The 26,851-nt window shown below is 42.7% G+C and overlaps 1 protein-coding gene across 1 annotated transcript in view; it reads right to left on the bottom strand.

Moving 5' to 3' along the window:
- LOC138163849 (1-aminocyclopropane-1-carboxylate synthase-like protein 1) overlaps positions 1-18,770 on the bottom strand; it is a 108,736-nt gene extending 89,966 nt beyond the window's left edge. The window contains exon 1 of the mRNA XM_069091460.1: positions 18,677-18,770. The gene's annotated coding sequence lies outside the window, so the exon portion shown is untranslated. The remainder of the gene's footprint in view (positions 1-18,676) is intronic.
- Positions 18,771-26,851: the final 8,081 nt, after the last annotated feature.

Here is a 26,851-nt window from a genome sequence, read left to right as displayed (position 1 = left end):
GGAAGGAAGGAAGGAAGGAAGGAAGGAGGAAGGAAATAAACTTTTATTAAGTGCCTGCTGCATACTAGTCACTGTGCTAAGCACTTATTAAATGTTGTCTCATTTTATTTTCCCAACAACCCGGCAAAGTAGGTGCTATTATTATTATCCCCAGAGTCACAAAGCTAGTTTAATTATCTCAATCAGGATTTGAATTTGGGTCTTCCTGACTCCAGGCCCAGCTCTCTCTCCACTGTGCCACCTAGTTTCTGGAAAAAAATGGGTATTTTGGGATGAGAGTGGAATCCCATAGACAGCTTCATTAAAGCTCTTGTTTTGGTATCCCTAAGGCAGGGTTTCATAGGATCATAGATTTAGAGCTAGAAGGGACCTTAGTCTGACTCTCTCCTCCCCTCCCCCCCTTTTTACAGATAAAGAAGCTATTCCTTGCAGAGGGATTAAGTAACTGCATCTCCAGTGGCAGGATTTTCTATGTTGGGCAGGATAGTGGTGGGAACAGTTGTGTGTAGGGGATATTTTTGGTGAGATGGGGGACTTCCCAGTGCCCTGCACAAAGATCACAAAGGCTCATTGCAATGGGAAGAAAAGTAGTACTTAGTTCCTTGTTTCAGCTATTCAAGTGCCTTTGATCTTCACCTTTGATTGTGTCAAGTCTTTTTTTGGAGACAGTATACATTGTATTGCCCTTAATAGGCCTAAGAGAGTTTGGAGACCTTCCCTGCCCTTAATGGGCCTAATGTCATCACATGGAGCCCACAGGCAGGAGGAAATTGCTGAAAGAATAGATAAAAACTCAAGTCCAAGCTGGGACCAAGCAGAACTGGAAGGAAGGATGCTTGTGGTGCCAGCATTCTGTCTGTCTGTTCTGTCTGTGTTGATGTTACTTTGTGAGAGCAAAGCATCCTGTCTGTTGACAGAGGACATTGCTGCTGTTACAGAAGCTTTGGGACTTTAATGCTGGTTCAGAAGCCCTGAAAGAGGACTTTACCGCTGTTTTCAGAAGTCCTGGGACTTTACTGCTGATCTGTGTTTGGTTTCTTAGACAGAAGCCCTGTCTGTTGGTCTGTGTTAATTTCTCAGACAGAAAACGAATTGAGATGATAGTGCTGGCAATATGTGTAAATATTGTTGTAGCCCTGTTGAGCTTTGTTTTCCTAGAAACAGAAACTGTGAAGAGTTTGGGGTGGAGCAGTCACCTGAGCATCAAGGGAGAGCTGCCTACCCAGCAACAGTCATGTGAATCCAGGCAAGAGCTGGGAGAACTGCCTACCTGTGAATCCTGGCAACAGTCAGGTGAATCCAGCTAAGAGCTGGGAGTGGCCAGCCATGGAAGAGGGGCAGTGGAGTTTGGGAGTCAGCCTCAAGACCTTTACTTGGGTACTCAGTGCTGACTGATGAGAATTGTAACAAGTAGGGGTGGATGGCCTTTGTACTTTCCACTACCCCTTAAGGATGATTAACTTAAGAATCATTACCCCTTAAGTATCATTAACTTAAGGATGATTAGAAGACATCTTCCAATCAAGATGAAAGAAGATTTCACTAGAGTACCCTAAATTGATTGAGGAAATTGTGAATTACTGAATGATATGTTTTGTTTCTGTTTTTGTTTGCTTGTTTTTCCTATTTTAAATATATTTATTTATTTTTAGGTTTCAACATTCACTTCCACAAGATTTTGAGTTACAATTTTTCTCCCCATCTTTCCCCTATCCCCTACCCCATAATAGCAAGCCTACTGAATACCCCTTCCCCCAATCTGTTCTCTCTTATATCCATCACCCCCCTAACTTTCTAGTAGGACAAGATGGGTTTCTATGCCCCAGTACCTGTATATCTTATTTGCCAGTTGCATGCAAAAAACAAATGTTTAAATATTTGTTTTTAAAACTTTGAGTTCCAGATTTTTTCTCTTCTTCCCTCCTCACCCACCTCCACTAGTAAGATAAGCAATTCAATATAGGTTGCACATGTGTAGGTACCCAAATCATTTCCATAGTAGTTATATTGTGAAAGACTAACTATATTTCCCTCCATCCTATCCTGCCCCCCACTTATTCTATTTTCTACTTTGACCCTGTCACTTTTAAAAAATGCTTGCTTCTAATTACCATCTCCCCCAATCTGCCCTCCCTTCTATCATCCCCCCTCTTATCCCCTACCCCTTTATTTTCCTATAGGTTAAGATACACAATTGAGTGTGTATGTCATTCTTTCCTTAAGCCAAATTCAATGAGAATCAGGTTGTCCCATTCCCTTTCACCTTCTTGCTCTTCCCCTCCATTGTATCAGTTTTCTCTTGCCTCTTTTATATGAGATAATTTACCCTAATCTATCTCTCCCTTTCTCCTTCTCCCAATAAATTCCTCTCTCACCTCTTAATTTTATCTTTTAGATGTCATCCCTTCCTATTCAACTGATCCTGTGCACTCTATGTATACATGTACACACATATACACATACTCACATACATATTTATATACACATATACCCTCCTATACATACATAAATGTATGTATACGCACACACACACGTATTCCCTTCAACTATCCTCATACTGAAAAAAAGTTTCATGAGTTACAATTATCGTTTTTCCATGTAGGAATGTAAATAGTTCAACTTTAATAAGGTCCTTATGAATTCTTTTTCCTGTTTACCTTCTCATGCTTCTCTTGCTTCTTATATTTGAAATTCAAATTTTCTGTTCAGCTCTGGTTTTTTTCCATCAATAATGCTTGAAAATCCTCTATTTCATTGAATGACTATTTTTTCCCCATAGCAGTTTTGCTGCTCAGTTTTGCTGGGTAGGTGATTCTTGGTTTTAGTCCTAGCTCCTTTTACCTCAGGAATATCATATTCCAAGCCCTTTGATCACTCAATGTAGATGCTGCTAGGTCTTGTGTTATCCTCATTGTATTTCTACTATACTCAAAGTATTTCTTCCTGACTGCTTTCAGTATTTTCTCCTTGACCTAGGAACTCTGGAATTTGGCTACAATATTCCTAGGAGTTTTCTTTTTGGGATATTTTTCAAGAGGTGATGAGTGAATTCTTTCAAATTCTATTTTGCCCTCTGGTTCCAGAATGAGGGCAATTTTGCTTGATAATTTCTTGAAAGATAGTGTCTAGGTTCTTTTTTTATCATGGCTTTCAGGTAGTCCAATAATTTTTAAATTATCTCTCCTGGAGCTATTTTCCAGGTCAGTGTTCCAAGTTCTAGTTTCCCTCCACCTCTAACATTTTACATTCTAAGGGTTCTCCCAGCCCTTAGAGTCTATGTGTCCATAACCAGATTGACAGTAAGAAGACCAAAGATCATTTGATTTAGGAGTTAACTAAGAGTAAGTTTCTGTAAAGAAAGTGATGCTGCTCTGAGACTTTTGAAGGGAACTGAGAAGAGAGAGAGCAGTGAGTTTCAGACGGAGTTCTTTTGTGGTCAATCTCTCCACTGGCCCCCAGAAGCCATTGTTAATAAGGGGCAGATGGAAATTGCAAATACTTATTAATAATGAAACCTACAATGCACTTGTGTGTGGCCAGTGTGTCTGAGGGGGCTTCAGACACCTTTCATTTAGAAGCAATCCTGTGAAGGAGCAGCCTGTTCTGCTTTTGGTTAGTTCTGCATATGAAGAAGCTTCTCCTAAGTCTGACCCCCAGAAAGTCTACCTGCTGCTCCTGATTTGGGGGCCAAGCAATCTAATCCCTCTTCCACATTCTGTCCCTTAACAATGAATAACAAATGCCCTTTAGTCTTCTCAGGGACAAATAATCCCAGCTTCTTCGAGTAGTCCTTAAGAAGCAGAGTAGTATGCTGGATGGAGCATTGGAGTAGAAGTCAAGAAAACCTGGGTTCAAACCCGACCTCAAACATTAGCTTTGGGCAAGTCACTCACCATCTCTCAGCATCAATTTATTTATCTGCAAAGTGAGGTGGGAAGGGGAAGTTGGACTTGATGATGGCTAAGGACCTTTCTGGCCCTAAATCAGTGATTCTACATCTAATCTACAGATCACTGAGATCTATGACCCCATTCTCTTGATCACCCCTAGGAGGAGGACAATGATATGCTCCTTCCCAGGGAGAGGACTCAGACTGACCACCAGCCCATTCATCCACAAATTGATGTTCTAAGGACCCTTCAAGCTCTGAAATTCTGTGTCCTGTGATTCCATGTCCCTTCAAGCTCTGACGTTCTATGTTCTATGTGCCCATGTCCCTTCCCATCCAGCTCTGACATGCTGTGTCCTACGATCCTATGTCCATTCTAACTCTGACATTCTATGTTCTATGTGCCCATGCCCCCTCCCATCCAGTTCTGATGTTCTGTGTCCTATGATCCCACTTCCCTTCCAGCTCTTACATTCTATGTTCTATGTGCCCATGGCCCTTTCTATCCAGTTCTGATGTTCTATGTTCTATGAGTCCAGATCTCTTCCAACTCTGACATTGTATGTTCTATGATCCCAGGTCCATTCCACCTCTGATGTTCTATGATCCTAGGTGCCTTCCAGCCCTGACATTCTATAGCCACTGCTCTATCTCTCATTGTCAGTCCTGGTGTCTGAGCTGTTTATTCAGTGTCCCAGTGGGCACCACCTGCCCTTCTAACCCAGCTGTCATGCCAAGCAGTGTGTACAGAAAGGGGGGAGAGTGGTCACTGGCTGTGAGCCAGGATTCTGATGTCCTTTCAACCATGTCTCCATGGCCATAGGCCATGACATTGGGAAAAGGAAGGAACATTTGGGGGGAGGGGGTGGAGAAGGAGAGGAAATAAGCCTGGGGTTGCTGAGTCCTTCCCGGTAGGAGAGATTCCCAGTAGCAGCACTGCTATCAGACAGGAAAGGAGCTTGGAGTGCTCAAAATAGAACATTCCCAGCAAGGAGCTTGGTCTAAATTCTCCACTCCCACCATCTGGTTCTGATTGTGAGCCAAGGGTGTGGAAGAGAAGGGAAGAGGGAAGCAGCAGCCAGAAGAGAGGAGAAGTGAGGAGAGGGGGCTGGGAGAGCCAGGCAGAGGTAAGGAGCCACATCCTTTGTGGTACCTGGTGGCATAGGTGGTGACCCCTGGTGGAGCAATCAGAAGGGCCCTGAGCAACTCTCCCCAAAGTAGAAAATCCCCAGCTGAAGATTCAGACCTTTAGGCTCAAGATCTGCCTTCCTTCTCCCATCCCTACCCCCATCCTCTTCTGAAATATAAATCCTCCTACAACTGCTAACTCAGGAAGCTGGGATCCGTCAGTGCTCTCTTGGGTCAGCCAATGGATCAGAGAAAAAAGGGACCTCAGAGGCCCTCTAGTTATAGGGGAGGACACTGAGCCTAAGGCCATGCAGGGAGGAGGCCTCAGAGGCAGGTTTGACCCGATGCTGGGACTAAAAAGCTGAGTCCTTTCCACCACACTGACACAGACCCATGTGGCCAGTCCTTCCCCTCCCCCAGCCTTTGGGTTTTTTTTTTCTGCAAAATGGGAACAGGGTGGAGGGTGGGAAACACTAAGTGATCTCTGAGACCCCTCTTAGCTTGGACATCCGATTTTCTACATTCTCAGGTTGCCCCCAGTTCTGATGTCACATGTTCTAAGGATCCTCCCAATCTAACATTCTGAGGCTTCTTCTAGCTCCTGCATTCTATGTTCTAAGGCCCATATCAGTTCTGACATTCCATGTTCTAAGGGCCCTCCCAGCTCTGACAGTCTAGGTTCTAAAAAACCTTCCATCTCTGACATTTTCTGTTCTCAGATCCTACTCGGCTCTGACATTTTGCGCACTGTTTCTGAGTCCCTCCCAACTCTTCCACTCTCTGTCCTATGCTCTAAGGACCATTTCAATTCTGATATTATCTGGCCCATGATCTTTATGAGGACTCTGAAAGAATGGGAATTATGCCAAAGGGAGGGGATTGGTACTTTTGTAGCATTGGGCATTAATTAGGGTGCCCTAAAGAGGAACCCTGACCCAGGGACATCACAGGACACCAGATTTTTGCTTATCAGCTCAATGCTGGCCATGAGCTGGGAAGCCTAAAACCCTCAGAATTGGCTAAAAGTTAACACTTTTACCAACTGGAAATTTCACTTCAAGCCCAGGGCCATTTCTCTGAGAATCATGGCTGGAAAGGTTAGAGAAGGAAAATGACTAGAGGCGACGATCATGAACTGGGCATATACTATAGACAGAAAGCCTTGGGTTATACTGGGCTACACTGGGCCAGGTGCATTTGGGCTACAGAAAACACAAAGGGAAGGAGGGAGATCAGTCCTTGCCTTGGAAAGCTTATAGTTTTGGGGGAGGCAACTAAGCTCACCCAATGGACAATATTGAACAAGTCATATTCCCCTCTCTAGGCCTCAGTTTCCTCCTTTGTAAGAGGTAAGGTCTGGTCTAGATGACCCTTGAAGGCCCCTTCCAGCCCTAGGATCCTCCAATGCTATGATCTATGACCTCAGAGCAACATTTGCAAAAGCTGAGGGAATGGAGTAAGCTGAAAGAGATGAGGAAAGGGCACAGAGGATGTAAATTTGGAGGTGGGGAGGTACATGGGTTACATCATAAAAGTAACTAAGATAACTATGCAGGAAGACTCTAACCCAAATCCCTCCTTTTACATAAAATGAAATCATGGTCAAGAAAAAGACAACAACTTGCCAAAGTTATCTAGAGAGTGACTGATGGAATGGAGATTAGAAACCAATTTTTGTTTTGTTTTGTTTTTTACTCTGAATGCAATGGCTTTCTTCTCAGCCATATTGAGTTTGTCCATCTTGCATTGGGGGAAGTTATCCAAACTTTCCCTTGGGAGAGAAACTAGTTAAACCAATTTCCACCCCATTTTTCTCCATGTCTATTGGCCAGTGGGCCAATCTCAGGCTCTTAAGAAAATTCCCTCCTGAAACTGAGGGGGAAAGCATCCAGTGTGTTATGCCTTAAAGGGAACCTCCCAACCATGTGAGCTGCTCCCACCCCAAGACCTTTATCTTGCCTCACCCTTGAACTTCAACTGACCGGGATATTTTGATGCTATTCACTTGGGAAGATATTTATATTTATTTTTAGAGGGAAAAACCCACTTCTTCCCCTTTCCTCCCTCTTTTCTGCTTGCAATAGTTCCAGATGAATGGGAGGTGACCCCTGTGGCAATGACCTTCCAAGGCCCTGTGAGATATCCCAGAATAGGAGGAAGCCTGGCGAGCTGCTGACTGAGGGTCAGCAAGGGAAGGGAGAGGGGGAGGCAGCCAGGACAGAGGCTAGGGGAGAGTTTTGTCAGATGGGTGACCCAAATAGCACTTCCTGTCCCAGTCCCCTCATTCCCCAGCCTGTCACTTAACGTATCTCTCAGCAGTAGAAAATCTCGGAATCTTTATCATGTCCAATCCAGCAGCAAGTAGCATATTGTCTTTCTCTATACCAAGGGTTCCCAACTTGGGTTGTGAGAAGTTTGTCAAGAGGGCCACAAGGAATATTTGGTAAATAATTAAGTCTTATTGAAATATTCTGGAAATTCCAAATTTATTTCTAACCAACGAAGTGACAAGAATTTTGGTATACTCTTGAAGAAAAACATTCTCTTTCTTATCGGCAAATGCATGGTAAATTTTATTTCATTTCACATTTAATTGGGAGTACAGGAAGGTTTCCTGAAGTCAGGGAGCAGGGGTACCCTAAAAGGCTGGCAACCCTTGACCTATAGTATATATTCCCAATCTTCCCCTTCCCTCATCACCCCACTAGTAATAATAACTGGTGTGTTTGTAGAGAAATTATAAGTTTGCATAACACTTTATACTATATATAACTCCTATATATATATAAGTATATGTAACTCACAACCACCCTGTACTAATATTATCTCCATTTTATAGGGAAGAAAATTGAGATTAAGAGAAATTAAGCAGCTTGCATCTAGTCACAAAACCAGTGAGTCTTATTCAGATGTTGGCCTTCCTGAGCCGCCCGCCCCCAGCCATCCCACTGCCCTATCCACTATGCCAGCATCCCAACCTCCTCGTGGTGTCCCTGACTCCAATATCCCTCCCTACTCCAGTCCCTGACTTTTATACTAAATTCGACTTTTATCTGATCACTCTCCTTTAGGGAGGGGAGGAGGCCCTGACAGGGGAAGCAGTCTGCCCATTGCCACACAGTAAGGACTAGAGCCAAGTCCAAAGCTAAGGGCTTTGGAATCAGGTCCCAGTGTCTTTCCCAGGGCATCAGATTGGACCTGCTCACCCCTAAGCTTCTGAGAAGAGAGGTTTCTTGGAGGTGCCTTATCCTAAATGTTTAAAACAGTGCCTAGAGCACATGAAGCTTTTGGGGATCCTGCTCCAAGCATCTATTATCTTGACCTTCAATGAATCAATTGACAAGCCCTTAATAAGTGTCTATTTAGGCACTGAACTAGGGCCCTGGTGGTTCAAAGATCAAAAGTCCCTTATGTTCAATTTAGGACACAACACATACACTTACGTGTGTACACACCATGGAAGGACTGGCCAAGGAGAGCCTTGGTCTTACAGCACGCTCAGATTTGCCTTTCCTGGGGCTTGCAGAGTATTTTCTGCATGATGCCAAGCCAACCCATGGAGCCTTGGTGACCAGTGGGCATCCATGAGGAACTTGGTAGCTGGAGTTCTGGGTGGTAAAAGAAGAGTCTTCTGGTTGGCTGGCAGAGCTGATGATCCAGAAGACACAGATCCAGAGCTGAATTTGAATACAAAAGAATGACTATGTCCCTCCCTCTGCCCCCTTTTTTTCTTTTCTTTTTGTTTTTTTCTTTTCTTGTTGGGAAAGCAAAACTGCCATGGGCTGCAAGGTGTGGGGTGAGGCTGTGGCCCTCCACTCAGCCCATGTCTACACAAAAACATCTTTTGTGTGTGTTCTTTCCTGATCCAAGGAAAAGATTACAGCCTGGTAAGCTTCATGTGCTTTAAAAGGCAGGAAAAGCCATCAGAGTGCCCCTCTGCAATCAGAATCAATACAAGTCTCCTTGTGGACTATGTGTCTGGAGAGGGAAGTGTGTTCTTCCTGATTTGGGAGGATTGTTTTCTAAGTGCTAGTCTTCTTATACTCAGGAAATAGCCCTTGATAAAAGCTAATTGATGTCAACTAGTCCAGTGATAATGGGGGTAACATACTATATGGAGGCTTGTGAGAGATGGTATTAAAAGTCACAGGCCCTCAGGGTTACCCTAGAATCCTGTCCATCTCTGGGACCTGAACCTCTGTCTTGTTGATGCTGGCCAAGTCAAGGACCCCTCGGTGACAGAAAACAAGCTGGTCCCATGTCTACACAGTTTGTTTTCCAGAAATGAATGCCAATGTCTTGCCTCTTCCCGTTAGACAGGCACCTCCCCCTCCCAGGACTGGGGCAGCATGACTCCCAAGCTTTAGAGGGACTTTCCTCCCAGTGGAAAATTTTGGGTCTGCAAAGGGACGGGACCTGACCTCTGGTTTGAAAAGCTGAATTATGATACACAGTAGGGCTTAAAATATTCTGGGGGTGGCAAGATAACCGAGTAGAAGGCAAAGCATGCCACAGGCATGACCAATCATCTGGACCTTATTAAATATTATTCTTTATAATAAATCCCTCAGATATACACAGAGTGACACAGCAGTTTTGATCTCACTAACTCATATGTTGGGTTCACTTCAGTAGAATACTGAGGAAAGATACAGAGTTTAAATAAGGCATGCATCTTGCTTGCTTGTGTAACTTTCGACAAGACATTTAACCTCTCTGGGCCTCAGTTTCCCCATCTGTAAAATGAGAGGGTTGAACTAGATGGGCTCTGAGGCCCCTCCAAGCCCTGAATTTATGATCCAATTCAGGGGTGTCAGAGTCAAATAAATACCAGGGGTCCCTAATCCATACTTAAGGATCCATGCAGGCTGCACGGTGACTTCCTTTTGAAATGTAACTCTATGAAGGTTTTATTGTATTCTTATTTATTTTGTTAAATATTTCTCAATTTCATTTTTTTTTCAAAGGAAAGACATTTAATGAAAGAAAAAATAAAGCCAAAGAACATGGAAAAATAATCCCCCATCTACACAGAGGCATACTCTCCCACAGGTAGGAGAGGTGTTCAGAAAAACTAATATAATATTCAGCATCATTGCCAGGAGCAATTTTTGTGACTCTGTCATCATTCTAATCTAAGCATTTCTGCTCAGAGAGAAAAAAAGGGCCAAAGTAAGAAAGTCCCTTCGCGTCTTTGTTCGCCTCCTTTTAACTTAAGTCATTTTGAAGACCCAATTTATAATATTCCCCAATTACAATTTTAATCTGGTTCCAGCTGTGCTGGGGAGTACTCCTCACAGTACCTAAGTAGCCATCAAGACCAACCTCAGCTCAAAAGGAATGTGTCCAGTGGTTATCCAACATCTGCTCAAAGACCTCAAGGGAGGGAGGAACCCCCCACCTCTTAGGGAATCTCATTTCAATTTTGGATGTCTCTAATTTGTAAGAAGGGCAGTGAGGTGGTGCAGTTCTCAAAGAGGACCACAACAGCCAGAAGGTGATGCCATGACCTGCAAATGAACTGAATTTAAGTGAGGCAGGGCTGTGCAAAGTCACCAGCCTCACTTTCTCCTTAAGAACCATCTGAGTCCAGTGGTAAGATATAGATCAGACAACTAGAGATGACCCCACAGTAGATAAGAACCTGGAATCAAGTTCAAATCAGGCCTCAAACACTAGCTGTATGACCCTGAGTAAGTCACTCAACCCTGTTTCCCTCACTTTCCTCATCTGTAAAATGAGCTGGAGAAAGAGATGGCAAACCACTCAAGTAACTTTGCCAAAAATATCCCAAATGGGATCAGGAAGATTCCGACACAACTGAAAATGACTAAACAACAACAAATTTATAAGAAATTTTTTCCTGACATCAAGCTCAAGTCGGATTATTAACACCTACTATGTGCCAACTTTTCAGCTTCTCAATGACCTCTCCCTCTGACTGAAGGACTCAACTCCTTCCAAAACCTTTCTTTACAGAAGGCTCTGAACTTTCAGAACTTTCCAGGTACTTCTGCACTTTCAACAATTCTGCTTGGCTTAGACATCACGCTCCTCACCATTCAAGTAGTCGGTTCTCCTCCCTCCATCTCTTTTTGGCTTCCTTTGTGGGTTGTCTTTCCCCATTAGATTGCAAGCTTCTTGAGACATGGATTGATTTCCTTGTTTGTATTGTTCCATAGAGGGACTCAGGAATCTTGGAAGAACTGTATGAACTGATGCAGAGTCGAGGAAGCAAAAATAGGGGGATAAGGTAAAGAAGGACCACAACAATGTAAAGGAAAGCAATATTAAAAGACACCGGAATTTGAATCAGTCCACGACCCCGCTTGGCTTTTGAGGCGATGGTGAAGGCTGCCATCCCTCTTGGCAGGCCACAGGTGCAAAAGGAGGCATATAATTGATTGTACTTCTTTGTTAAAAGGATGGGTTCTAGTGGAGACACAGGCAAATTGTATGAAATGAGATTTCTTTTAGGTATCAATTTTTTTACAGGGGTTTTTGGCTAATCAGTCAACCAATAATCATTTATTAAGTGCCAAGCTCTAAGCTAAGCACTGGGGATGCAATAATGCCTAATACTAACAGCTAACATTCATAACATGCTTTATGTGAAATTTCCCATTAGTTCCTCACAACAGCACTGTGAGGTAGGCACTATTATGCACATTTGACAGATGAAGAAACTGATGCTGAGAGAGGGTAACCAGCTTGCTGTAGCAGCAAGCACCCCAGCGTCCCCAGGGTGTCTGCCAACACAGGTTCTTAGATCTGCTTTGATAAAGGAAAGCAACTCAAAATAGGTTAACAAGCTTACTTTAATCAGTCAAATATGTATCGTTTACTGTAATGGGAATGTAAATTTTAAAGATCTTCCCTGCCCCTAGGCTAAAGTGCACCTGGAGCCTGGGGTGGGAGGCTTGATTTTCAGTAGATACTTCTTGATTGGACAGTGAGTCAATAAGGTTGTTACATTCTCTGAGCCAGGAGAAGGCTATATAAGCCCTGATGTGTAGCTTTGTTTTGGGGCTCACTTTGAGAAGTGTTCTGTGATTTGATCTGGATTCTGGAAAGCCGTTGTCCAGAGCCCCCCGGCTTTGAAAAACCCAGATGTTGAAACCCAGATGATGATTGGGTATGGATGTAATGGCTGGACAGTTTGGAAAGCTGTCTACTTGATCGGTTTCTGTCTTGATAATTCTGCCTGTATACTTTGAAGTTCGGGGTGCTGACCTCTTTCCCCTGAACTAGGTAAACAATACATGTTTGACTGATTAAAGTAAGCTTGTTAACCCATTCTGAGTTGCTTTCCTTTATCAAAGCAGATCCAAGAACCTGTGGTGGCAGCAAACCCTGAGGACGCTTGGGGTGTTTGCTGCTACATTTACCCAGTTCAGGGGAAAAAGGTCAGCACCCCGAACTTCAGAGTATACAGACAGAATTATCAAGACAGAGAAACAGATCAAGTAGACAGGTTCCAAACTGTCCAACCATTACATCCATACCAAATCAACATCTGGGTTTTTCAAAGCCAGGGAGCTCTCAACAACGGCTTCCCAGAGTCTCATCTGATCAAATCACAGAACACTTCTCAAAGTGAGCCGCAAAACAAAGCCTCAAATCAGGGTTTATATAGCCTGCTCCTGGCTCAGAGAATGTAACAACCTTCTGGACCCACTGGCCAATCAAAAAGTATCTACTGAAAAACAAGACTCCCACACCAGGCTCCAGGTGCACTTTAGCCTAGGGGCAGGGAAGATCTTAAAAATTTACATTCCCTTTACACTTGCCCAGGGTCACACACAGCTAGTGTCTGAGGTAGGATGTGGGCTCAAGTACTTCTAACCAAGTCCAGCACTGGGTCACTTACCTACTCTTTACTCCTGACCTCAAGGAGCTTACATTCTAATAGGAGAGATAAAATTAAAATAACTGAGTACAGACAAGATCTATACAGAGTGGATAGAAAGTAATAGATAGTGGAGAGGGGGGTAGAGAAGAATTGAGCTTCTGGCAGAAGGTAGGATTTGAGCTGAGTCTTAAAGGAAGCCAGGAAAACAAAGATGTGAAAGGGGAGGGTATTCCTGGCAGAGGAAACAGCCAGTGCAACGTCCGAGGGTCTGAGATGAGTGTTGTGTGAAAGCAATAGCAATTAGAACTGAGTAACTGGATCATAGAGAGTTGTTCAATGATTTTTCAGTCCTGTCTGACACTTTGTGACCCCATTTGGGGTTTTCCTGGCAGAGATACTGGGGTGGTTTGCTATTTCCTTCTCCAGCTCATCTTATAGATGAGGAAACTGAGGCAGACAGGGTGAAGTGACATTCCCAGGGTCACACAGCTAGGCAGTGTCTGAGGCTGGGATTTGAACTTAGAAAGGGGAAGTCTTCCTGATCCCAGCTCCAAGCCCAGTACTCTATCCACTGTGCCTTCAAATACCTAAACAACTTTAATGGCACCCTCAAGGAACTTCACAGTTTAGGAATCTCCTCATCAGAGAAAATTCTCAAATTGAGTCAATAAGATTTACTAAACTGCTTTCTGAGATTCTGTACTAAGTACTAAGGGCAGAGAGGAAGGCAGTCCCTGCCCTCAAGGAACTTACTTTCTAATGAGGGAAGAGAAAACCTCAAAGAGAGGTTAAAAGGGGGTGGTAGAGTATGAGAAGGAAGGTACTCTGAATGGGGGCACTGCAGAGAAAGTCCAAAGAACAGAGAGGACTTCCTGGAGAGAAGGACCTAAGGGAATCTAGGCTTCTTCCTTAAAAGGTAAGTTCTGGGAGGGGTCAGTCAGGCAGAGAGAGAGGCCTCAAGGGTGGAGGTCTTTCAACGTGAGCTGTAGCCCAGGGAAGGAGCCAGCTCCCTGAGTGAAGAAGCTTCTGTAGCCAGTGGAGAAAGTGCCATGGAGATCAGTCTGGGGAGCAGCCCAAGACTGATGGCCAGGTTCAGTGTGCAAATATCCAGAAGTAACACAGAGCTGAGTCTGATGAATAGAAGAATGGGGAGGGAAATCAAAGTGATAATGTGAGTAGAGGACAGGGCTGGCAACACAAAGCAAGGTGTAATTATGTGACTCCTAGGCTTGTGTGGAGGGTTCGACATTTCAGGAAGCGTGGCCAGGAATGTTGGGGCAACAGCAAGACTGCTGTGAAGTCCCTTCTCCCCAGACCTCAGTTTCCCCATTGGTAAAATGACAGTACTGGAGGCTACTTCTAGCTCTGATTTTGTGAGCCTATAATTGGGAATTTTAAAAAGGGACCTCAGAGGTGGTCCAGTCCTTTCCCTCCTCCCTCTTTCAAGAGCTTGTTTTATTTCAGCCTAATCCCTTCCTCACTGCTTCTTGATTTTGGACTTTGTTAGTCTGTGGACTTCTGGGGGGAAGGGTGATGCCTGTGTGAGCTTCTGTCTTTTATGTTTTTCCTCCTCCTGTGTTCACAGCCCAGGCTGAGATCCGGCAAGCTTTCAGGGATGTGATCTAGGGCAAAGTCTGCTTGCAGACCTCCTGGTCTGAGCTCTTCAAGCGGCTGACCCAGGCTTGGGTCTGTGGGCTTGCTCCTGCTTGGAGTTTCAGTAGACTCCTGTCCGACTCAGCCACTGTGAGCCTGCCAGGAGGAATTGCAGGTACAGAGGCTGTAAACTGCCAGCTCTTCTTTGATCTGGGACTCCTGCCCTAGTTATCACTGCAAGCTTCTACCCCAGGTTGGGGGCTGGAACTGAGTCCCTGCTCTGCTTCTTGGATCAAAGCTCCAGTTTGCTTTCCGAACATTTTTCCTGCTCAGAATATACCTAGGGCCTATAATGAACTTCTCTCTATTCTATTAACTTGTTACCTGGAATGAGGTAGTGAGTGACAAAACTTCCCTGTGGCACTGGTTTCTATACCCAGCGCTAGTCTAGGGATACCTGGGAGGTCTCTTCTTGCTCTGGTACTTTCTGACCCAGTCCCCACCCTCCTTCGACCCCTGCTTCTGGTAGTGTCTGCTCCTTTACTCATCTCATTCCCAGCATCCAAAAACTTTTTTCTGATTGCCTAAGGTGCCCAGGGGTGGACAAGTGACTCCTGACTTTTTTTTTTTTTTGCTTTCCCAATCAGAATTCAATCTGGTGCATTTTCTAGATTTTTGTGGAGGAGATGTTGTGAGGAGATAGGCTGTACAGCTTCCTCTTACTCCATCCTGGCTCTACACACACACACACACACACACACACACACACACACACACACACACACCACATTATATCTCTAAAGCATCATAGCTTTTTAAAAAAATAGTCACAACTCTTCCTTAAAGAACAGTTGCAACTGAAGATACAGCTGCTTTGTACTTCTGTAGCTGTTTGTTAGCAAACCTTTCACTTGAATAATTCACATCAATGCCATTTCTTGTATTTGACCTAACTTTTGTTGCTTTTTATTGTCTTTCTTGTTCTTCTGGCTCATTTCTCTTCACTCTGGCTCCCTCTGTACTATTTCACTTGATAATTTCATCAGTTTCCATTGATTCAATTCCACGCTGATAAATTTTTAAATCTGCTTATCCAGCTGAAACCTCTCTGCCAGCCTCCAGTCTCCCACCTCCAACTGCCTACTAGACATTTTGCACTGGCTGTCCTGTAGATGTCTTAAATTCGATATGTCCAAAACTCAACCCATCTTTTTCCCCAGGTCCTCTCCTGCCCTCTTCTAAACTTCCCTGTTACTGTCCAGGGCATCATCATCCTCTCAGTTCCCCAGGCTCACAGGCTAGCTGCCATCCTCCACTCTCTCTCTCCTCTCTCAAGTCTCATAGCCAGTCTCTATTGGCAAGGCCTGACGATTTTACCTTTGCAGCATCTCTTATGTATGCTCCTTTCTTTCCCCTGACTCTGCCACCAGTCTGCCACTCTGGGGTGGACTCTCATCCCTTCACTCCTGGACTGTTGCATTGGTTGGTCTCTCTATCCACTCCCATCCATCCTCCACTGAGCCATCAAAGTGACCTTCCTAAAGCACACGTCTGACCTTGTTAAACCTCCTCCCCTTGCCCTTCCTCAAGACTAAACTCCAGTGGTTCCATATTATCCCCTAAGATTAAATATAACATTCTGTTTGTCATTCAAAGCCATTCATAACCTGACCATACTTGCCTATCCAGCTCCTTATACCTTACACCCTACCCCATGTGATGCTGGCTTCCTCTCCCTCTCCCAACTCTGTACATTTTCACTGGCTGCCTCCCCCACCTGAAATGCTCTCCCTACTCATCTCCACCTCCTGGTTTCACTGGCTTCTTTCAAGTCTCAGTTAAAACCCCAGTCCCAGGCCATTGTCACTGTCTTGGCTTTTGGCTTGCCACTGGACTTCAATAACTAAAGGACAGAGTGAAGCTCTGCCTCACTTAAAATCAATTCACATGCAAGTCAAAACATCGCCTGTGATGTCACTGGTCCTCTCTGAGAAGGACAAGTAACAACTATGAAGTCTGTCCTGTCAGGGACTAGGAAGGATTGAGACGCAGCAAACAGAAGATGCTCATTTTCTATGCCAATAACCCATACATTTATAGAAATTAACTAAGATTAGAGTACAACTCTTTCTAAGCTGTATTATATATCATGCCAAAAGCCATTCCGCAATAGATTAATGATCAAAGGATATAACCAGTTCTCAAAAAAGCTATTAACAAGCATATGAAAGAATGCTCCAAATTACTGCTAAGAGAAATGTCGTATAATACCTTCTCCTCGTTGACAAAGATGACAAAAGACAGAATCAGTGTTGGAGGGGTTGGGGGGCAATCAGGCAGAGTGGTGCATTGTTGGTAGAACTGGGAATCAGTACAACCATTTTGGAAAGCAATTTGGAATTATTCAAATAAAATGACTAAAATGTCCATCCTCTTTGCCCAAGAAATTCTATTAGTCAGCTTATACCCCAAGGATATTGATAAGAAATTCTCCATATACCCCAACTTATTTATAGCAGCACTTTTTGTGATAGCAAAGAATTGGAAACCAAACAGTTACCCATCAATTAAGGAGTAGCTCAACAAATTATAGTACATGAATGTAATGAAATATTACTTGCTATAAGAAATGGTGAATATGATAAAGCACATTACTTCTCTAATGAACAGAGAAGCATAGAAATATCAACATGAACTGATTTATAGTGAAGGAAGTAGAGCCAAGAAAACAACATACATGATTACCATAACAATGAAAAGAACACCCCCACACACACCCACACAAATTGCAAAATTATAAAGAACAATTGTGACTCAAAAGAAGACACATGGGAAGGTACCACCACCTCATTTGGCAGAGATAGGAGGTACACATGCATTGTAAATTACACTTACTTTCGGCCTTTTTCAATATATCAATGAGTTCTCTGTGTCTGTCTGTCTCCCTCTCTCTTTAAAAATATTTTTGTTAAGTGGAATGGCTCTCTGAGGAGAGGGAGAGGGATACTGGGGAAAATTATGATGATATAAAACAAAAAAAACCCAAAAAATCAATAAAAACTTTTTTTTAAAAAAGGAAGAACATTTGTCACCTTAAGTGCTTGATCAGCCCAGCCAGCAGACATTTATTAAAACCTTCCTTCAGGAAAGGGCAATGTAGCTGAGGAAGATAAGACCCAGAAATAGAGGGTATTCTACCAAACAGAGGGTGCCCAGGGCACACGGCTAATACATGGTAGAGCTGACTTCGAAGCCCAGTTCTTGGACCACCATATCACACAGGTTCTCTGATTCCATGGCTCTTTGGGATTCATCCAACTAGGCTTCTATTAAACATAATGTCCTTCATGCTAGAGATACAAAGACAAAAGACAAACATTCCCTGCTCTCAAGTAGTTTCCATTTTACTGACAACATTTCAGGGCATTATTATAGCATAAGATCATAGCCCTTGAGCTCAAAAGTACCTCAGAGACTAGTCTCTTTTCTCATTTTGCAGATAAGGAAACTGAGGCCCAAGGGGATCTCATGGCTTGACCAAGATCAAGAGGTAGTAAACATCAGAGGCAGAATTTGAACTCTTTCCAGCATAATTACTCCCCATCGACTTCAGTCAAACCACTTATCATTCCCCAAAAGTAACGCCCAGTCATCTAGCACTGTACCTTTATACATACCCTTTTCTCCACCTAGAAAGGGCTAAGCCCAATCATGACTTTTCCTCCAAAGAGCCCTTCAGAATTTCCCCAGACCCTCTTCTCACCTCCCACATCATTTTGTATTCCTTTCATAGAACTCTCCTGAAGTACCTCCTATTAAAATAAATGGTGAACCCTTCCTTATCACCTTTCACCATGTTATCTCTGCTGCATCTACGAGGAAACTCTGAAAGGGGACACATTCTTTTGGTCTTTTGAAGGTAAAGCTCTGACCCTGTTACTCCCCTAGAGGCTCAGAAGCCTTTCATTTGCCTAGTAAATAAACTCCAGAATCTCCCATTCAAGGTTCTCCATCGACTCAGCTGACCCTACACTACTACACCTTAATACTCTCTGTCTTCCAGCCAAGCCAAACTATTCCCCAAAGGGTTGAAGTTCAAGTTCATGATTTAGACTTGAAGAGAGGACATAGAAAGGCTTTGTTGAATAAGAGACAGTCCATCTTGAACACTGATTACTTATCTATTAAGTTGGAGGGAAAATGGGAAACTTTACCTTTGTTGGCAGTTTCTGGAGGTCTAGAGTCTAGGTGAGAAGAGAAGACACAGTATCTTGAGATATTCCCCTTTTATAGGTTAAACCTCCTCCCTCCTTCTGTCCATCAGCTCAATGTTCTAACGTTGGCAGGAAAAAGAAGACATCACGTCCATAACAAGTTTCACCAGTTCCCCTAATTCCTCCAAACCAGCCCAACCCTAGAGAGGGAGATAAAGATAAATCTTTCCAGATCAATGTGTTCTGGGGATGCATGGTTCTTTCCAGGTATATGTGGGTTGGGGAGGTATAGTTTCTAGAAATGACAACAGGGCCCTCCTTCACCTTGGGCTGACAATAAAGAATGGAAGGAAAGCTGCTTCTTCCCCACCACACATTACAAAAACCTGCCATTTTGTACATAGTTTTGGCCTTCTAATGGCTAAATATTTGCAAGAACACCAGGCTGCTCATCACCTAATACCAATAATCCATAAATTTATATAAATCAACTAACATTATATATCACAAGTCTATGCTACATATTGCAACTCTTTCTAAACAGCATCCTAGAAATATCCATCATGCTAAGCGCTCAGTTCAACTCAACAAGCATTTATTAAAACCTTCCTTTGGGCAGGTTGATAGGGAACATGGAGTGGTAGGTGGAATCTGTTCCAAAGTCAGTTATCAATTGCTCAATCAATAAACATGCATTTACAATGTCATATAAATTATAAATTACGTGGGACAAGCAACAAATTTGATATGGCTTCATTTTGTGACACTAGCCTGACTCAGAATATCGATTTTGTCACATGAAACTGGATTATGTTGGTTTCGTTTAGCTAATTCTCTGTCAGGTGAAAGGTGGATTTTGTTCCGTGTTCCATGTTTCTTGTTCTCTTGTTTTGAAAACTCCTTTCCTTATTTGTATTTTCTCTAGCATAATTTCAGGTGCATAGTAGGTTCTTAATAAATGTTTATTGACTGACTGACTCTGGTTTTCAAAAATGGATATTATTCCAAGGAAGTATGTAATAGTTGTACCTCTGAAAGAGCACACTTCAGTGACTGTTAGTGATAGATTTGTTTGAAGTATGGTGAGACCCTGAACTCACCCAGCTCCTGGGTCTCCAGAGCTAGACTGGCTATATATGCCTAGCTCAATGCCCCATTCCAGATCATTCTCCTCAGTGTTAAACATCAATGAATAGTGCCCCCAAATCATTTAACCTATTAACTCCAATTAGCTTTTATGAAGGGATATTTCCTGTGAGGATAGAACACAAACAGAAGTTGCAAGTCATTTTTCCATCCCCTTAACCAGGGGATCACACTCTCCCATCTATTGCTTTAGTCCATGGCAAGAAGGGGCTCAGCCTTAAATCATTTTCTATAAAGCATAAGCCCCACCAAGTTTACTTTTAAATTCAGCATCAGCAATCAATGGCTGCGTCTATGCCTCAACTAGGTCAAACACATCATCTCCTTTTGGGGTCTTGGGTGCCATCTCAATCACACTTGGCTTTCCACAAATGCTTGAATGGACTCCATTTGCCAGACTTCTGTAAGTTGATATGGAGACCTTTCAAAACTCACAAATTCTAGCCATTTCCAATACTCCTTCACCTGGAAAGGACAGGAACAGTAGAGACCCAAGCCACAGTAGAACCATTCACTCATGGGTTACATAGCAGTGTATCCAGTGGAGAGATAATGGCCTCAGGCCCACAGAAGACATAAAAATAGCTTCCCTATGGCTTCCAGCTGTCCTTGCCCCTCACTCAAACACAGCCCAATAGGAAAGAAGCAAAGGTTCTATTCAGTCAATTAGTGCCTTTTTGAAGCCCCTCAGCTCCAGTTTAACTGCCAATCAATAATTCATCTCTTAACCACATGGCTAGAAGACCAAATTCAGTTACAGAATAGTTATGCAGGCTCCAAAATTCACATGGGGATTGTATCAGTTGAGTACACTGCACATGCCCATAAGAACTGGGCTAATTGACCAGTCCTCCATTACATAAGGACCATTCAAGCCCACCAGAGGTTCCCAAACTTATTTGGTCTATCACCCCCTTTTCAAAAAAAAAAATTATTCAGCAACCTCCTGGAAATCTTTCTTTAACCCTTTAACAGATCTTTTGAAATTTGTGTCATTTAAAAAAATATGGAATTTTTTTTTAAATAACATCTTAAATTTATTAATTTATTGTAAATTAATTTGTGGTTTTTTCCTGCACTGGAATTTTGGATGCAATATTTCATCATGTAACCATATAGTATCTTATTGTAAACAAGTCATTACACATACATATTCCTGCTGATGTATGCTGGACTTCCCAACAACGTATGACATGCTGGCCTAACAATACTTGCTTGTTAAGGTCTGTCTATAGACTTGACCACGAACTGGTTATATTATAACTTGAATTTTGTGTGTTTATTTGGACAATAATGTAATAACCATGACTTTAACTCTGTTACACAACAGATGAAGGATGTGGGAGTGGTTTTTCAAAATTCTCTTCTCTTCTTTCCTTGTGCTTCCACAACCCTCTTATTTTTATTCAACATCCCCCAATTGCACCCAAGGCTACTACCACCCCCCTGAATCATTCCAGTGCCCCACGGGAGGTGGTATTACCCACTCTGGGGACCTCTGAAACCTACAATAAAATAGGATCAGTCACCCCATAGGACAAATTAAAGTGTGGTCAAAAATGAAAAACAATGTCAAGAACCGACCAAGCATTGCTGTGAAATAGTCTAATGAATCCTCTAAAAAACACAGAGACCTACAAGAACTAGTAGCCACGGGGGTTGTTATTAATGCCTCTCTTTCCATGGCAGCATAAGTTTCTTAAAGGAAGAACACTGAGAAGACCAGGGGAAAAAAAGACTCCAAAAAGCTGCTAACAGTTGCTATGAAGAAAAAAAAAACTTGTAATAGACAAGACAGTATAAAGCCTGAAGTACTGAAGTTTGGAAAAAGGTAATTTTTACTTATAAAATTCACCTTTTCATTCAAGATTATACCAATTCTATTGTCAGAAAAAGTCCAGAAATACTTCTAGGTTCTGGGAATCTTCACCAGGCTACCAAATATGTAACTCTCCCCACCAAAAAAAAAAAAAAAGTTTTAGGAATTTCTTACTTCAAAGGAGCCTGAAAATCTTGCCCCTGGTGAGGGAATGATGGATATTGATATGCTGATCTAATGAGAAATAGAATCGGTCCTGGTCCAGAATTATAAAAATTCCCAAATGGAGATGGAATACTGCAATATGACCTAGCACCATGACATATGACATGAAAGGTTAAGAAATTTATCCCCAAAATAGAGAAAGATACACTTCAATTGCCTGAGACCTCCCTTCCTTTAAGCTCCATTACAAAAAAAAAAAAAAAATGGAAAACTCGGGACTCTATTCAAGGCCAGATTTGAAAATTTAAATGTCGATTGAGGAATGCTCAATATTCAACCCATTTTTGCAATACATTTCTCTGGTTTAGGTCTCATTTCTTTAATTAAAAAAAAGTTTTATCACAAATTCAAACATTCACCAACATGACTATTTTCATAAAGAAGAGAAAGGATTGTAAATGAAATGGAATTTCTATTGGGCAAGGTTTTTAAACATATGTATTAAATTGAATATAATCATAAAACTGCCCTGTTTGTCTCTGCCCCCTCCCAAATTTCCTTCTGCTCTCATCTGTGTATTTTGTTGCATATTTCATTGATAATCTTTTCTTTCTCTTTTTTGTATTGCTATCATCATCCCCCCTGCCCCCAATAAAAGTATTCTCTCATAGCAAATAAGGCGAGTCACGGTAATTAATCATTTCCTTAATTTTATGCATTTAGCTAGCCAAGTAGGTGAATTTCTTTTTTAATTTGCTTTTTGATCCAAAAATACACATCATCCTAACAGTCAGGAAAAAGAACAATGTTTTGGGAGAAGTCAGATTTCATGGGACACCACACACATGAGGAAAAATGAAATATCTCTGATTTCAACCCTGCTACAAGCTTTCACTATAAATGCATTCCTCTTTTTTTAAAAACCTGGTTCTGTTTAATGGATGGGGTCATGCCTCCATTTCCTTTTCATGTTTGGATATTTTATCTGTGTTTTTGTATGAGTGTGAGGAAGTACAGGAAGAGACTAGTTTGACCGGATGGAAGAGTGCAGAAGAGGGGGGCAAAGTGTAAGAAGTATGGGAAGATAGGCTGGGACCAGATCATGAAAAGGTTTTAAAAGCCAAACAGAAGACTTTATTTTTGATCCTGAAGACAATAGGAAGCCATTAAAATGAATTGAGTAAGGGATGATGAATAGATGTGTGTTTTGGGAAACTTATTTTGGTTACTGATTGGAAGATGGATTGGAGTGGGAGGGAGGTAGGGGAGAGGAGGGATTTACACTAGGAAGACCAATGAGGAGTTATTGTGATAATCAAGAGAGGATGAGGTCCCCCAAAAGGGAAGCAGCTTTATGAGTTGAAAGAAGAGAATGGATTGGAGAAATGATTCAACTTTTTTTTATTTCCAACTGGTTCAATATGAAGGGTGATTAAAAAGTTAAAAACAACAAGAGATTTGGGGAATCCATGTGATTCAAAGAAAGGTGATGGCAACAGTAATTAGGACTTCCACACCTACTCCTCCCATGTGACAATCTCACCCCAAAACTCTTCAACCTGGCTATACATGCATAAGGATTAAAGAAAGAACTAATTACTATGACTCTCCTTATTTGTTAAGACTTTGTAAAAGACTTTTTAAAGACTTTTATTGGGTGGGATAGTGACACACAAAAAAAGAAAGAAAATAGTGGCAATGAAATATGAAACCAAATGCACAGATGAGAGCAGAAGAAAATTCTGGTGGGGAGGAAGGGACAGACACAAAACATATGTAAGAGAAGTTCCATTTAATACAATCCTTTTTGTTTTTTTTTTATACCAAAATATCACTGCCCATTGAGGGACACCTGCCACAGCCACCAGTTATCTGGGGGCAAAGGGCAGACATGATGGTAGAGAGAGTAGGGGATTTTCTTGGGGTGGTGAAGGAGAGGTTATGAGCTAGCACAACAGAAAGTATGAGTGAAAGGTTGGTAGAGATGGGTGGCAGACAAGCTCCTGGGGAGGGTGGGACGCCACCTATCTTCCTACTCCTCTACTAGTTGATCCTACATCCTTTGGGGTCGTGCCACAGTCCCCCAAGGGACTTGGGCTTCTATTTTGGTAATCATTGGCCTATAATATATGGGCCTTCAGGATTTGTCATTCCTACAGGCAATTAAGGTCAGGCTAATTTCTTTGCTGTTCCCACCCTCTGGTTCATACCCCACTTGGAATTGCCTTTTTTCTCCTCTTTCTCCAAATCTTGCCCATTCTTCCAAGGCCCAGATCAAGTCCTACTGACTTTAAGAGAAAAGTCTTCCTTGGTCAGCTCCAACTCTGCCCACCCAGATCATCTTTCTCTAAACTTGGACAGCCTCTGAAGCCCAGGCTATCTATATATTGGCTTGTGGGGAGAACGGACTGGCAGCATTCTTTGTCATCTTCCATGATCTACTTCCTGTCTCCCAAGTACTGCAAGAACCATCTTACTAAATCTCGGTGCTTCCATGCCCTGAACAGAGGTGGTGTTTGCCAGTCCTGTCATTTTCTCCATTTAAGAGAAGCAGCATGGCATAAGGGCCCTGGGAAGGCCAGCTAGAAGGCTACTCACTGGCCAGGCCCATCTCACAAGACAATTGAGGAACAGATGAGAAAATAAACATGAAAGTGCTTTAGGAACTGTCAGAAACTGAACCCAAGAAAAGAATGATCACTGTTATTATTAACCCCAGGGCCTCCCACAATGTCTATCGACCCCTGAATGTGGCCCTGAGTCTCCCTCCCAATTATTTCTTCTCCTTCACATAGGTACTCTCATACAACCTTGATATTGATGCCAGATAAGTCCTGGATAGAGCCTCTTTGCACCAAGAACAGTGTTTCTGTAGGCTATGTTCTTGCCAGGGATAAAGCAGATGGCTTCTCGACAAGTGCTCAGAAAGCCACAGCCATACTTGGGGTTGATGGAGGTCAGCATTCTGGCTTTTGGATCATTATCTTAAGTACCATGTCCTTGAATTGGGGGTGGTATTTCACTGGGCTGGAATGTGTTGAGGGTCACTGAAGCAGTGAATCTGGTTCAGGGTAGCCATGGGGCAGGATACAATCTGAAGCCTCTGAGCCCAAGAAAGACTCCAGAACTCAGAGAGACACTCCACCTAGGGAAGAGACCAACCACTCTATCTAGGAGTCCTATAGATCTCTTGCTGGGCAGCAGCTATACTGAAATCCAGCCCTGGCTCCTTCTCCATTTTCCAGGGTCCCCTTAGCTAGCTCTACGCTCCAAATTTCCAGAGAACACTAGGTCTCAGTTCAAAGTTATAAAAAGAATTGATTCCAATAAGAATGAGAGCTGATCAGCCCGCCCTTAATTGAGTAGCCACCCAGACTGCCAGAGGTTGGAGGCTGCTGAAGGATGGGATTCCTCAGCAGGGAGCAGCAGGTGAACGATTTGGAGATTCTGAAGAGAAGTTCTTTCCCACAGGCACTGAGAAGACAACTTCTTCAAAAGGTTAATTTCTTTCTGGAAGGAAATCACCTTTCCTACAAGGGCAGAGGCAAAGAGACTCTTTTTGACCCCAGAGGAGAAGAGAAAAACCTGCCAGGAAGGCCACATTTCTGAGGATGGCCACCTAGAGACCCTTGGACCCAGTGGTACCTCTGTTGGGTCTATACCTCAAAGAGGTGAAAGAGGTAAAGGACACGTGTATAAAAATAGTTATAGCAGCTCTTTTTGTAGTGGCGAATAACTGGAAACCCACCTATCAAGTGGGGAATGGGGGAAGTCTGAACAAGCTATGGCATATGTTGTTGAGTATGTCTGACTTGCTGTGACTCCATTTGGGGTTTTCCTGCCTAAGAGTGATTTGACTTTTCTTTCTCCAGATCATTTTACAGTGCAAACTGAAGCCAACTGGGTGAGACTGGCCTGGGGTCACATAGCTAATTAGGTTCTGAGGCTAGATTTGAACTCAGGCCCTCCTAACTCCCAGGTCAGTGCTCTATCCAGCGAGCCACTGAGTTACCCTTATGGTATGTGAATGGAATGGAATACTATTGTGCTATAAGAAAAAACGACTGAAGAGACAAAAACTGGGAAGATGCATATGAACAGATACAGGACGAAAGGAGAAGAACCAGGGGAACAATTTCTACAATAACAATGTTATAGGAAGAAACAACTTTGAAAGACTTGAAAGCTCTCACCAGTGCAGTGACGAAATATGTTTACAGAAGACTGGGGGTGAAGGGTGCTCCCTCCTGCTGAGATGTGAGGCACTCAAAATGCAACCTGAGGCAGATTTTTGTACCAGAATTATATTTGCTTGATTATGCATTTTCGTTAACAAGGTTTTCTTTTTCTTTTGTTCTCTATCTTTTCCTTTCCTTTCCTTTTTTAATTTGGGGGGAGGGGTGGTAGGAGGAGAGAAAACAAATGCTTGTTCATGTTTTCAGTGTGTGTGTTGTGGTGTGTGTGTGTGTGTGTGTGTGTGTATGTTTGTGTTATATTTTAGTGCAGCTAGGTGGTGTAGTGAATAGAGTAGTACCAGGTCTGGAGTCAAGAAGACTCATTTTCCTGAGTGCAGATCTGGCCTCAGATACTTATCGGCTGTGTGACCCTGGGCAAGTCATGTCACTTTGTTTGCCTCAGTTTCCCCATCTGTAAAATGAGCCGCAAAAGGAAATGGCAAACCACTCCAGTATCTTTGCCAAGAAAACCCCAAGTTCGGTTGCAAAGAGTCAGACATGACTGAAATGATTCAACAACAAAATAATTTAAAATCTACTAATAAAAATGTAGCTTCAGGCTGAACACATGTTGAAATTCTGTGAAAGCAATGCCCAATTACATAAAACCAGAGATTATAGCAAAAGGGAGACAAATCAATCATAAGCATTTATAGAGCACCAGCTGTATGCTAGGCATTTGTAATGGAAATGCAAATTTAAAGATCTTCCCTGCCCCTAGGCTAAAGTGCACCTGGAGCCTGGGGTGGGAGGCTTGTTTTTCAGTAGATAATTTTTGATTGGCCAGTGTGTCCAAAAGGTTGTTACATT

This window comes from Petaurus breviceps, unplaced genomic scaffold (genome assembly GCF_028583685.1).
Source record: "Petaurus breviceps papuanus isolate PSGF00001 unplaced genomic scaffold, PetGlider_PUasm1.0 188, whole genome shotgun sequence".
Classification (NCBI taxonomy): Eukaryota; Metazoa; Chordata; class Mammalia; order Diprotodontia; family Petauridae; genus Petaurus; species Petaurus breviceps.
This window is presented reverse-complemented; position numbering and strand designations above follow the sequence as displayed.